Source organism: Netta rufina, assembly GCF_964035555.1.
Source record: "Netta rufina genome assembly, chromosome: 2".
Lineage (NCBI taxonomy): Eukaryota > Metazoa > Chordata > Aves > Anseriformes > Anatidae > Netta > Netta rufina.
In genome coordinates this window covers 132,442,143-132,457,323 of record NC_140124.1, presented here as the reverse complement: position 1 = coordinate 132,457,323, position 15,181 = coordinate 132,442,143, and positions in this window count along the sequence as shown.

Below are 15,181 nucleotides of genomic sequence, written 5' to 3'. Positions count from 1 at the left end.
ATGAGTGTTCTTCCCAGTCTGAAGTCAGTCAAAATACTGTATCATTCACATGATTTTCTGTGTCTTTCCTTATTCACTTAAACATTGTAATCAACTGGAATATTGTTATTTCAGCTAGGTTAGCAAAGTTATTGCCCTCTAGTGGATAAATTTATTTGCAATTGTATAAATTATACTAAAAAAAAATTTTGAAAAACGTATTGCTTTGTAATATAGAACTGTGAGACAGAACCAGAAAATATCCTTGATTGAAAAATATCCCATGAACTACTTTTGGGGAATTATATGTTCTTCCCACCGTAAATTACACTGAGCATCTGTCTACATAGGTAATCTCTTTTGAATAAATGGGGCCTTTGTAACTAAAGTGAATAATATTTTATAATTTGGAACAGGAATCAATGAAAGTTTCTTTGGGATATGTTTGAATTTTTATGAAATATAGATTAATGAGATTAAGATGTGGCTTCACACATATCGCAAGTATAAATGTAACAATTCTAACAACATATTTTGGGCATTTAATCTGTTTTAAACATCTAGTGGGTGTTGTTTTAATATTCAGACTTCATCAGTAAGACTTATTTCATCCAATAAAGGGCAACATAAATATTTGTTAAATGACTCATTATTTCACTAAACCATTTCTTAACACATAATGGGGTTGAAAATTTGACTGAGAGAGACTGATTTCTGTAAATTCCATTGCTTATACTTTGAAGCAAATGGTATTACTTTGGATTTACACTGTTGGGTCCTGAGTGTGCTAACAGGCTTTACTACCCTAAGCAGCCTCACCTGGACCTTCACCCACCCTTTCTGTGGTGGCATGAGAGTCTAATTTAAGCTCATTCCTGGACACCCAGACCTGCCCAGACTGATGCTGTAGGTGTCCATGAGCCCAGATATGCCTCCTGCTGTCCTGGTTTGTAGGCTTCCTGGACAGCCAGGCTGTAGGTAGGGTCTTCAATCCTACCTCCTAGGCTCCCCCTGGACTTGACTCATGACCTCACCTTGCCTGTGACTGCTGGTTGAGCCTGCTTCCCTTACTACCCTGCCCTGAAGCTGTGGGGCTGTGCCTTCATCATGGAAGGAACCGCCTTGTTTGTCCCACCTACTGTCAGCTTCTCCTCATCAAGAGCCCAAGGCCAGATGAGCTCTCACTGCTCCCTGTCACAGGGGTGAATAAAATAATGTTTCCCTAATAGTTTTACATTTTGTATAAATAAATCAGGCCCAAATTTATATTTGCTTTAATTTTATGAATCATATCTGATATTTTAGAGTTTTAAAGGCAGACCGGACTTCTACACATTGTAATGTGTAAAGAATTAGATAATTTTTCCTACCAGGTATTTCTTGCTTTATTCAGAATATTCTCTAACCTAGTTATTCGGCTTCCGCCACACCTAATGCATTCATAAAAATTACCTTTCACATATAAGCACACTTCAGAGATTTTTAACAGTCTCTAAAATGGTATTTAATTGTTATGTTGTATCTAGAATTTAAAATTTGTTTTCAGATCGCATAATTTGCCAACTACAATCTCACAGCAACTGTTGAACTAGGCAAAACAAATACATTGGGACCCACAAGTAAAGTAGAAAAGACTGTGCAAGTAGATGTTTCTGCAACTGAAATATAAAATTAAGTAAATACAAATCATCCTTGGATGACATGGTGCTTACCCAAGGAGTTAACCTCTCAGGGTAGTGGGTGGGCTGCACAGCAGCAACCTGGTGATGAAAGTGTAGTCAGATATCATCTTGTATAACCTTGGAAAAGAAAGCAGAGGGAATCTGAAAAGCAGGTGTTTTGCCTGTGCCTTAATAAAAGATCAACTATACAGGTATCACCATAATGATATATGTGGCATCTGTGGTGGTTTTACCCAGCTGGGCAGCTGAGCTTGACTATAACCACTTTCTCAATCCCCCTTCTCAAAGGAAAAGGGGGAGAAAATAGGATGGAAGGAGCTCAAGGGTTGAGATAAGGACACGGAGATCACTCAACAATTATCATCATGGGCAAAGCAGACTCACTATAGGGAGATTAATAAAATTTATCACCTATTAGTAACAAATTAGAACAGTAAGAAACAAACAAAAATAAAACAACTAAAAACACCTTTCCCCCATCCACACTGTTCTACTTCCTCCCCGCTGAGAAGCACGGGGGAACAGGGAATGGGGACTGCAGTGAGTCCTGAACACTTTGTCTCCACCGTGCCTTCACGGTCACTCTCTGCCCCTGCTCCATATGGGGTCCCTCCTATGGGATGCTGTTTTTCCCGAACTGATCCTGCATGGGTTGCCCACATGCAGTAGATCTTTAAGAACTGCACCAACATGGCTCCGTGCCACAGGGTCCATCCCCCAGGAGCAAACTGCTCCAGCACGGGTCCCCCATGGTTGGGTGGCAGCTCCCCCCAGCCCCCCTGCTCCTGCGTGGGCTCCTCTCCACGGGCTGCAGCTCCGGCCTGGGGCCTGCTCCTGCAGGGGCTCTCCATGGGCCACAGACTCCTCCAGGCCACATCCACCTGCTCCACCGGGGGCTCCTCCACGGGCTGCAGCATAGAGATCTGCTCCATGTGGAGCTCCATGGGCTGCAGGGGGACAGCCTGCTCCACCAGGGGCCTCTCCACAAGCCATGGGGGAACTGCTGCTGCGTGCCTGGTGCACCTCCTGCCCTTCTTCTGTCTGGTTCTCACTCCTCACTCTCCCAGCTGCTGTTGTGCAACAATTTTATTCCCTTTCTTCAGTCTGCTCTCCCAGAGGTGCAAACAACATCAGTTAGTACCTCAGCTCTGGGCAGTGGCGGGTCCCTTTGGATCCAGCTGAAACTGACCCTTATCTAACATGGGGCAGCTTCTGGATTCTTCTCACAGAGTCCATCCCTGCAGCCCCCCACTACCAAAACCTTCCCACATAAACCCACTAAACTATCATATACATGGCTTCCTACAGTGAGCAAGGTGAGGACGGTTATCTCTCAGTCATGCATGCAGTTCTATCACTATAATATTTCTGGGTCAGACCAACAAGAAAACCCTTTATATGCAGCTCTTGAAAGCATGCAAGCATTGAGCAGGTCAGAATTAATTGTGATCCAACACTACATCAAAAAAGTGCCAGTAGAGTGTATTCCTCATGTTAAGGCATCAATTGCTATTCCCGCTAAGTTTGAAACGTACCTATCTTGTCAGTTTCACAACATTCTATGAAATTTTAAGATTAACTCTATGAATAAGATCAGCAAATCAAATTTACATCTATATATATGAGAAAGGTTATAGTAGTTGTTTTAGGAGATCTTCAGGTAGCTAATTTTTACTGAAAATGTATTGCATGCACTTCACATTAGATGTGTGGTTTTATATTAATTACCCTGATGTTTAAACAAGAAGAAATATGTACATCTATCTCATAGAAAAATTCCACTTTTTGGTACTTCATGGATTTTAACTGTTTTCCAGCATGAGAGATACAGTCATTTTATTTGTATATGTCAAGTAATGTCACTGTAGGATTTGCTTCATCTCAGCAGGCTACATTAACATTGTTTATTCCTCTGTGTAGTTGGTATATTAGTGCAATAGAAAGAGAAACAGATTTTTCATTAGATAACACATCTTCTCTTCTCTTGCCAAAAGTGCATATGAAGTTTGCCATGTTTCATAAAAATGTATGTATTCTTTCAATACAAGTGCAACATGCTTCTCTGCATGGTATTACTTTCTACATCTTGTTACCCTTACAATCTCATTCTGTCCCCTGCCTTTTCAAACATCCCTATTATTAACTCAAGGTCATAGCTGGTGTATAATGAATACTTTGAAGAATAAAAATATATACTGCTCAATAAATTGTCCAAGAAATTTTTCTTAATAGAAGAGGTACAAGAGATAAATTTGGAAATACAGCAAAATATAAAGGCAAATATTTAATGCACTGATTGAACTCATATCTCTAGGCTGTAATTAAATTACAGACTTTTGTTTTGAATTTCAGTGGACTCATGATTTCACCATTTTTCTTAAGAGACAAAACCCACTTTCTGTCCTACCTGGTTATCAGACTTGGAGGGCAACAACAGTTCATTTTTTAGCAGAGTAAGGAGGTGACTGGATCCAAATATATATATTTTCATTTTATTTTGTTGTTGTTGTTGTTTTTAAACATTTTTGTAGTCATTTTGTCATTGTTTCAACGTATTCCTGGCAGTCTGCAAAGATCTTTTCTCCCAGTACGGTCAAGTGGGTAATGAAGCCACATAGTTCCTTTTCTTGATCTCATCCTATTACTTCATTATTTCTTCCTCCCATTGTGCCAGTCATGATGTTCTCAGATGGTATCATTTTTCCTGCTTTCTCTTAGATACACCAATATCTCATCCTTACCACATATAATCAATCTCCTGTCTACAGCTGCAAAGGATATTCCTCATTTAGCTTGGCTCTTTTTTTTTTTTTTTTTCTCTTTCCTTATTACAGAACAACATGAAAGTGGCCTTTAGATGGATGTCACAAACACAATCTTCCACTAAAAACTAAAGAGATGGATTCTTCCATTCACCACAAAAGTGCAAATTTCTCTCAAAGAATGGTAGAACAAGCAGTGGCATTAACAGGAAATGGTGAAAGACAGTGATGCCCAAGAAGGCTGATATTGCTGATATTCTTAAGGGATATATCAGAAATTTTAAGCTCATCTTCTACTGTTCTTTTGCCTGTCTGTTTTATAATTTTTCTCCACTTTTTTTTTTTTTTTTTTTTTTTTTCTTCCTCTATTCTCTACTATCTTACAGATAATTTTAGATCCATAGGTAACTGATCATGTCTTCTACAACCAAAAGGAAAAGTAGCATTAAGGGAAGACTTAGTTTTACCCATCACCTAGGATTGCAATACAGACTGTGTACAGATTGCAAAACTTTACAATTTGCAACCTACTATCAGTGAAACTCTTCCTGAAGCATACTATTAGAATCTTACAAGTGATTAGATAAAAAGTAAAATTATCATAACCACCTGAAAGTAGAAGTCAAAGTTTCAAATTGATCTAGTGCACGACTAATTATAACTTGTCAGAGTCCATATGGATGCAGCAGAAAGCAAAGACAGTAATACAGATGAAAAATAAATAAATAAAACAAAACAAAATAAAATAAATTGCTGTGTAATTACTACGTTTTAAAAAACTAATTTTTCATCACCTTCATCTAAACTGTTGGTGGCCCAGATATGAGAGATGTAGGATGATCAGAGCTAGTTTCAGCTATTTTATCCTTACAACTTAAAAGAAATGAGAACAAATTCCTTTGACTAGTGAAGTGGTATGCATGATTTTAGAATGGGTCTTCTGAGGAGACTCTGCAAATGGAAAGAAGATCCAACGATTCTGTTCCTTCACATGCACTCATCAGAGGGTTGTTTCCCACTTGGTCATGTAGAAGTGGGAACAATTGCTGATTCTTTGAGTAAAATGAATGAATATGATCGGGAAAAAACAAAACAAAACAAAACAAACAGAGACATAGGAAAGATTAGCTCCCCTCTCACTACAACAAAGTCATAGAATCATAGAATCATTAAGGTTGGAAAAGACCTTCAAGATCATCTGGTCCAACCATCACCCTGTCACCAATATCACCCACTAAACCATCTCTCTAAGCACAACATCAAACCTTTCCTTAAACACCCCCAGGGACAGTGACTCCTCTACCTTCCTGGGCAACCTGTTCTGATGCCTGACTACTCTTTCTGAGAAGAAATGTCTCCTAATTTCCAACCTAAACCTCCCCTGGCACAACTTGAGGTGATTCCCTCTAGTCCTATCACTAGTTAATCTGTGAGAAGAGACTGAACCCCAGATCCCCAGCTCAGGTAGTTGTAGAGAGCAATAAGGTCTCCTCTTCTCCAGACTAAACAATCCCAGTTCCCTCAGCCATTCCTCATAGGACACTGTATGGAGCCACAGGAATAAAGCTTCTGGAGCTGCTTCAGTTTAATAGCTCAGAGGAGGAGAGGTGATACTAAGGAACGGCATCAGTAACATCAGACACTTCAAGGGGGAGAGATGTTTCCTAGGACATTTTTGTCATTTTCTACTTACCTTCAGTTGATGAAGTTTCCAGTTACAATGTAATGGAATTGCCATGACTAGTTTTTGTTTACAGGTGCAGGACTCCTCTTCCTGAAACATTCCCTAGCATTTATTTTATTATTATTTTTTTTAATAGTTAACTAACCAAATAAATATAATCATGCACACTAATTCTAGTTCACTAGAATATTCATAGACAAACAAAACCAATAAATACAATGCGGAAGTGAATTCATAAAAAAAAAAAAAAAAAAAAAAAAAGATTATTTACAGAAATCATTCCCTGTGTTCACTAGTTTATCTTAATGCAAATTTCTGCAAATTGCTTGCATAAAGAGTAGATTACTGAATACAAGGTCATGCCCTTGCATATCTCACTTTGTGTGTTATTCTAAACAGTACTGCTGTCTTGCTTTGTTTTTCTATGCCTTAATGTCTACTTCTCTACTCATGTTATAGGTATTCAGCTACACCAGCCATGAGTCATTTGTAAGGCACTAAATGCTCAGCATGTTTCTTCTACTACATGTTTCTTCTTCCCTGTCTTCATTACTGAAACTACGTCAATGGTCTTGTTGGCTGTAGACCTTTAGGCTGAATAAGACACATAACTTCTTACAGTAAATGGCAAGTAGAAGAATAGTGAGCAGTATCACTTATTTTGAAATGACCCACTTATAGCTACATGAAGACCAGGGTGATCTTCAATAATGTGAACCAAAGTTGAGAAGTTACCTGTTCATTAATTTCTTCCTCCTCCAACTCAGAAGTAATAATTATTAAAAAAAAAAAAAAAAAAAAAAAAAGGCAACAAGGTGTTTTAAAGGATAGCTACACTCTGATTATTGTCATCTGTATAGGGTCCAGATAATTTTATCCTTTCCCATCTGTAGAGGCAAGTTTAGAGACTGTATTGGTAACTATTACGATGAGCTATGGGTTTCTGAAAATGAGATCGCTTCCCAAAGCTGGATATGCTGTAATTACATCACAATCATATTATTGTCATCATCTTCTCAGAATGGCAAGCTCATACCATTCCAAGCAAGTACATTTTTAATCATTAAATTAAAAGCTTTTAGTTACAAGAGCTAAAGAAAAATGTATCATCTGTCAGCAAAAATGACGGGAGAGAACACTAGTGTTTCAAAGAGTAGTCCTGTTAGTCAGCTTGCTACTGTGTTCCACAATAGCTCACAAAACTTCCCATCATGTGAGGATCTTTCCTGACTAGGGAAAAAAAAAAAAAAAAAAAGTAACAAAAATGGAGAAATTAGAAACTTATCTGTAATGAACGAATTTGGTGTATGAACTGGAGAAAAGCAGTTCTCTGGTCTCAGTTGATTCTTGAGGAGTAGAACAAGTAAAAAATACTTCCCATGGAATAATAATAATAAAAAAGTATGTGCACATATATATATATACACACACTTAAATCAATACAAATTTGCTGTTTGTTAAATGTTGATTGCACTGCTTACCTATAATTCATTAAAAAGGGAATTCACCAGATTGGTTATTTATTGAGTGTACTCTACTCTGTGACATGTACTCTGTTCAGGTACCCTAAATATCTTTATAGATATTTAGAATATAGATATAGAATTTTCATGGCCTTCATAAATAGCCTCTCCCAATATTATGTACTATTAGGAAAAAAAAAAAAAAAAAAGTCTAAATTAAATTTCTTGATTCGTAATTAAGTCAAATTTCCCCCACAGTGACGGGGTGTAAATGTATGCTTTTTATGATACCTGTACATTTTCACAGATATAATTACCACATCATCTGTAGTGAATTCCTTTCTAGGCTACACAAAAAATTTCCAGTCCAAAACAGAACCTTTCTTATATGCTTTCAAATCTCCGATCACTTTGTTTCAGATCACTTTCTATTTGTTTTGTCTTACAGTATGGTAACCAAACCTAAAATTCCAGTTGAGATCTTAGTAAGACTGAGTAAGGAAAAAAAAAAAGTATTACCCAAAGTTGTCAATTTTCCATAAACCATTCCCAGAATTGTATTTATCTTTTTTTTTTTTTTTTTTTTTTTTTTTTTTTTTTTTTGTAACATCATATTACTCTTAATTCAAATTATGGAACATCTATACTTTTTTTTTTTTTTTTCCAGTCTTTCTTGCATTGTTCTTCCTCATTTTATGTTTGTCCATATCATTTTTTCACAATCGTAGTACATGTATTTATCATCATTAAATGTAATCATATTTTTGACCTTTTCTCTGACATGCATTTATCTCTAGAATACTTACAAACTTCACGAAGAAAAAAATTTGCAAATTGCATTACCATGCCCTTCATTTCATTGTTTAGGTTGTTAATGAAAATATGGAATTGACATTCATAGAAGCAGTGTCTATGAATGGGTCAACTTGAACAGAAATATACCCCCCTTGTAACTAAAATTTACTTAAAACTGAGCTAGCACAATATTTTATTTTTTTTTCCTAGTAATTTCATTTGTACATGATAGTATGCTGTTATGGAGTTCTAAAAACTGTACATTAAGAAAGGAACTTTTTTCATCATCTACTCATGCATTGTTCCACATTTTCAGACTTGACTCCCTCCTGCCCTCCATGGAAAAACAAACAAACAAACAAACAAAAGCAATAACAAAACACAAAAACAACTAAACCGATTAGTTACTGATACCAAGTAATATGGAAATATTTGTTTCACTATGGCAACAAAATGCTTTGGTGAGGAACAGAACATTCATCTAGAACATATAAAGGTTACACAAACTTGGGATCTGAACCATAAAATCTGGCAAATATAAAATATGAATGGTTTTGATTCTATGGGAAAGTAAGAAAATTAAGATATCCCAAGAGCCAGTATGATGCCAAGTATCATTGAATGAAATGCTGTCAAGTAATTTAAGATTCCTGAGGCTTGGAAAAGGACATAGCTAATGATACTACTTATAAATAAATAAATAAATAAATAATGTTAAATATAGGCAGAATGTGGTAGCAAACTATATTACCTATATGATTACAATTTAAAGGGGAAATAACATAATTAGGAAAAATATTTACGTTTTATTAAGTATTTATGAAATAGCCTAATAAAAAGCACCCTTAATACACACCAGAACTACTTTTGGATATTGAAGTAATCTTGTTAGACTTATGTTCCATAGACTTTGCATTTACCTGAAATTCATACTACTAAAAATGAAAACAACATGTAATTTTCACAGTTATTAGTGCTTCTTTCATCAAATATGTGTTAATCTATTCTCTTACTCATTAGAAAAGTATTTGGTTGTACTGAGTTGCAAGATATTATTTAGGTCAAATATAGATTTACTGAGACAGGTGCTTGAGGTTTACCCAGCTGAAATAAATGTATCTGAACATCACTGAAGTTACTGATGAATACATAAAATAAGAACATAAAATAATATAAAATAATACATAAAATAAGAACATAAAATAAGAAATTTCCAGCTAAATTATTTTATGAACTCCAGTCTCAAGTTATAATAACAACTAACAAGCTCACTTATTTGGATAATAAAATATGGTAAACTTAAATTTATGGTAAAACCAGATAGAATAATTAAATGTGGTACAGTGGAGCTTGCTCAAATGATTAATGAGAAAATTTATTTTACATGATCTAATATTCATTAGATGTTAGTCCATATACATATATATACTATCATAAGCATACCATGCATATGTACCACTCATTTTTTATACACCCTAGATATGTATGGACATCATGTACTTAAAGATAAGTATCTATACGGACTTGGGGAAAGCAAGAAGTCCTTGTCTCAGAACTCCACCACACCCTCTGCCTTCTGGCAGCTTAATGGATGCTTATAATGAAAAACTAGAGATTATATCCTCTTTATTGAAAGAATCTGGAATTCTGCCTTGCTTACTCTCTGTTTCTCTCTCACACATACATATATGTGTGCACACATGCACTCTCACAGAAGACAAATGCTAGTATCTCTATTAGAATGAAAACAAACAAATGAACAAACCACATATTCCTCAAGTTGCTGTTGTCATCCTCTATCCTCCAGAAATTTTACTCGTCTTGACAAACAAGTGAATGTTTTATCAAAATGTGCAAAACTTTTTAAAAAGTACAAATGTTTTCAGCTGCCTTTGGGTCTGGAGGCTACTAAGCCAGCTAAACACCCCTCACACATAAAATGCACTCACTAAAGGTATTTTTTTCACTGTGAAGGTCTGAACACAATAACAATGGTAATAACACTAAATAATAGGAACAGTTAGAAAGGCTTTCAGAGCATGTAATAAGCTGGGCAACTGTGATATCAATCAATTCAGGTAAACACTGCGTAAAAATCATGTGATGACTAAGCAGCTAAATAAATAGCAGTAAATGCACTTAAAATATATATATGTATGTATTATAAAATATATATATATGTATGTATTAGTAAGCCCCTGTGCTTTTCTTGTTTTTCCATTCCTTTATTTTTGCTTTATCCTTTTCACCACAGGGCAATGAAACAGGTGAAGAAAGAACCTAGTATTTTCACATCTGCTTCTGTGCATACAGGTTTGTCCAAGTCCCAGAAAATTAATGAGAACTAGGTGTTCAAATCTGTTAGGTGGCCTTGAGACTTCAACCTAAAAGTATGAGCAGTATTTGGAAGCCTCTCTTAAGCTAAAGGTCTAAGCATAATTCTGCCTCTTCTTCAGATATGCATGAGTAAGAACATATGCTTGGGATCTCTACTGGGAGCCTCCTTAATGATATGGAAATACTGTACAACCAGTTCTTGTGCTTTTATGAGGTGTCTTGCAATACAGAAGTTAGAAGAAAATAAAATTGAGAAGACCAGAAAAATCCCAGAAGGAAGATAGAGAAAAGATTAAAAAACTGTATGTCTAAGATTAAGGAAGATAAATATATACATATATATATATATATATATAAATATATACATATATATATATATACATAAATTTATACATATAATTTATATGTATATATATATACATATATATATGTATATATATGTATATATGTATATATATGTATATATGTATATATATGTATATATTTATCTTCCTTAATATATATATATAAGTTAAAATACATGAACCTAGTGAGCTTTTTTAAGAAGGACATTGTAAAGCATTACAAGTTCCAGGATGGTATTTGGGCTCACACATTGTACAGAGCAAAACTGGAGGGGGTAGTTTTCTTGTGACTTTTCTGTACATGAGTTATGAAGGCCACATCTAACTGAACAAATAAGACTTTGTAAAAGATCATAACATAATCTAACTACTTTCTCTGAATTTCTCCCAGAATACACACATAAAACTGGTCTACTTATCTTCCTCTCCTGACAACTTCCCCTCTACTATTAGCCATGTACAAGCAAACTTTTCAAGGCTAATAACATTGTTATACCACCCCAGTTTATCACCCCATCTTCTTCCTTTATCATAACTTTTCCTTGATATAGTACTAGAACAATATAATGAGGTTAAATCTGTTTTTGTAGCTCTATTCCACACACACATACAATACAATCATATATACAGACGGGTTTGAACTGTACCTCCCCTTCAAAAATGCTACAGTAATTTCACAGCAGGATATCAGATTCAAAGGAACTTCCTACCCTTTCTCCCAACAACCACATCTACACCAGCATCTTCGCCCTTATGACATCATATTTAAAACTTTTTTTTTTTTTTTTTAATTACTCTCGTTAAGATAAAACTAAGGACACAACTGGCACTGGAATAGAGAAGAACAGGCAATGCCATGAAATTTGACTGATGAAAAATGTTAACAAGGCAAAATTCTGTTTAAGCTTAACTGATATAAAATCCCTGTTCCTTTCTTTCCTTCCAGGACAAATATAAATATGAAAAACAACAGTAAGAGTAAAAAGAAACTGTTACCATTGCTTGAATCCAGAAGTAAATGGTGTTAAAAACAGTGTTTGATCAGAGGAGCTTAGGCAAAGGAAAACTGAGTCCTGCTCAAATTTATATTTCCCCCAACAACATCTGTTTGGGGCAACAAGATCCTGTAAGTGTGTAATGCATTTTTATACACTGTAGTCCTAATAAATATGTCCGTCCTTCTATTCTAACAAATTCATTTTCCAGGTCTTAGCTTCCCTTTTTCTTCCATACTCTTTTTTGCTTTGGGGTAAGTGGGTTTATAACAATACACCCACACTTCAATACTCCCACACTGAAAAATGTTATTTCTAAAATTGTTAAATGTTGCTTTTTAGACCATCAGCACACAGGTTACAAAGTTGAGACTGCAAACAAAACTTTAATACTAGTCTCAAGAGAATATACTTTATTTTATAGTCTTCTTTGACCTGACCACTATTTCCCAAGAGACAAAATTAACCTATTTCTACAATTAACCAATTAGAGAAAAGGGATGTTAAGATAACCCTAACATGGAAGTAAAAGTTGCCTATTAAAGGGGGGGAGGGGGGGAGGGGGAAATCAGGTTGTAATTGGAAGAACCTAGACATAGAAAAACTGAATCCCCTGTGTGTGATTTGTCACTTGAATAATAGCTGTTTCTATCTGATATATATCTGTAATTTTGGGTATCTATTGCAAAAGGGAGTAATGCATAAGCTTAACCCTGGGTGAAATCTGTTTCTTACAGGCTAACCTCCTCAGATACATTTTCAAGTGAGCCCTTTTAAAACATATTTTCTATTGATAACTCTGCTCTCTTTTTACAAGCAGTGTGAAGTCTTTCTTCTATAAACATTTATTCTTGATCCAAAATCTCATATATAAATGCTATAAACTAAAATGATCTTAAGGAATATTATACGTGTCTATTTTAACCCATGTTGAAGTTGAATTTCCAGTCAGCTTAGAGCAATACAAAACTTGGGATAATTACCTTTCATTTAAGATTCAACCTAATATGAAGTCCTTTGTATTTATGTTGTAGAAGCCCTCAAGTAACTAGACTTTTTCATACTTATGAAATACAACTTATGAAAAACACCTGTTGGTTCCTTTCTTGACCAAACCTTTCAAAGCTTAAAAAAATATTTTATATATTTTTAAAAGCACTCTATTACCTTACAAGCCATTGACTATGCTTCTCAGAACTCCTGTCTGTCAGACTCACCTGTTGTTGCTCTACATTATTTATTTCTGTTTTGTGCATCATGTTCTTTCCTTAGCTTTTAAAAACATCAATATGGGGCACATTGTAAAAACGAAGGAGATAATATTCAACATAAATTGTTAAGATCTTACAACATTGACTAGACTTCTATTCCTGCATTACCTAGTGAGTAATCAGCAGCACAGTCCAAAGGACAGCTGGACCATTCACACACCTTTGGCTGCATGGACCCATTTAGTATGTTGGGAAATTGCTGATGGACTTGATGTTTAAACAGACCTTCCTTGCTCTGGAGACTCAGACAAAAATCAGAAAGCATGGAGAGAATGTATTACAATTGAAAGGGAAAACAGTAGCATGAAAATTGTCATAGAGTAGAGAAAATAAAGTTTTATATGAGTACTTGCATGGAGTAAATAAGGAGTTGGCTGCTTTGGTGCTTTTTTTTTTTTTTTTTTGATCTATTATTCACTAACACAGTACTAACTCATGCTACTAAAAATTATTTTTTTTTAAGATTTTATTACAGAAAAATATATTATTTTTACTGTTATTGTGTAGTTCACAATGTTTTTGTTTCCAAGAGTCATTTTTCTTTAACACTGTGTCTTCTTTCTCTTTAAAATGTACTTCTGTCAGTCTTCAGCTACAGAATTTTATTTTCAATAGCTATTTCTCTTGGTGACCTCTCCTACTTTTAAGAGATTAGGAGATATCTGCTCTAGTTTCTGAAATGGATGCTGTCACTACGAAGACTAAAATAACTGGAGGCCTGACAAATGCCACACAAAAGAGATTTTACCCTTGAAATATCTCCCTGACACAGGGAAATCATTTTGCAGACTAGGTTATATACTTAGGTTAGGTTAACTTGATTTGTAACTCTCAAACAAGCACCAGAGAGAGTAGCCTAATCTGAGTTGAGTCTGCTTTGTGCAGGTAGTTGGACCTGATGACTTGCAGAGGCCCCTGTGAACCTAAGTTATTCTATGACATTATGAATTTATTAGTTATTCTATGACATTACGACTTTATTAGAATTAAAAATTCAATGGATAGTTAACTAATTTCGTTTAGTTAGTTATAAGTTTTTACACTTTCAGACTTCCTCCTTGACTTCACTGGCTTTTGGTGAAAAATAGCAACCAAGCATGAACCAAAATATGAATTATTAGTGAATTTTATGATTCTACGATCTTTCCTTGTGATTCTACTACAATTGTGTGAAGTTTCACAATTTTACTTCTCCTGTCTTTACTCAGCTACTTTATAAAGCCATTAGTGGAGCTGTAAGACAACATAGGAAAGTGTACTAGCAGTATAAGTCAGTTCTAATTCCTGACTACATAGGCTTGTGACTACAATGAAACTTGCACAATAAAGACCAATAGTGACCTGAACAGAGGCAATATGAGCATAATTGTTACAGGAATGCATGTTAAATGCAGTATTCCCTGTATTCTGTTAAACTTGTTGCCTTCATATCCTGTAGGACCTGCCAAATAGACACATCTATGAAAGCCTCATTTCATAAGTAAAAGGCCATGTGGGTAGAAAATCTTTCCAAACTATATCTAAATGTAGCAATCCATAGATATGTAAGATTTGTGATATTTACCCTTACTTCTTGCAGTTTATGGTATGTTTCAACAAAGCCCTCTTCCTTTAAAAAGTTCCAGCTTGTACTATTAGCAGCTAAGCACCACAGAAGTCAGCAAAGACAACATGTAATATTTTGTGCTGTTTTACTTATCTTTTTTTTTTTTTTTTTTTTTTTTTTTAATTCAGAATTCTATATGCAGTAATGTGGAAGATGTTTGCCCTGTATTCAAAGCTGGACATGGGCATGCTCAATGATGCCTATGCCTGCTTCTAGTACATACTACTACTTATGTGACTGCAGTCATCAATAAAAGATATAAT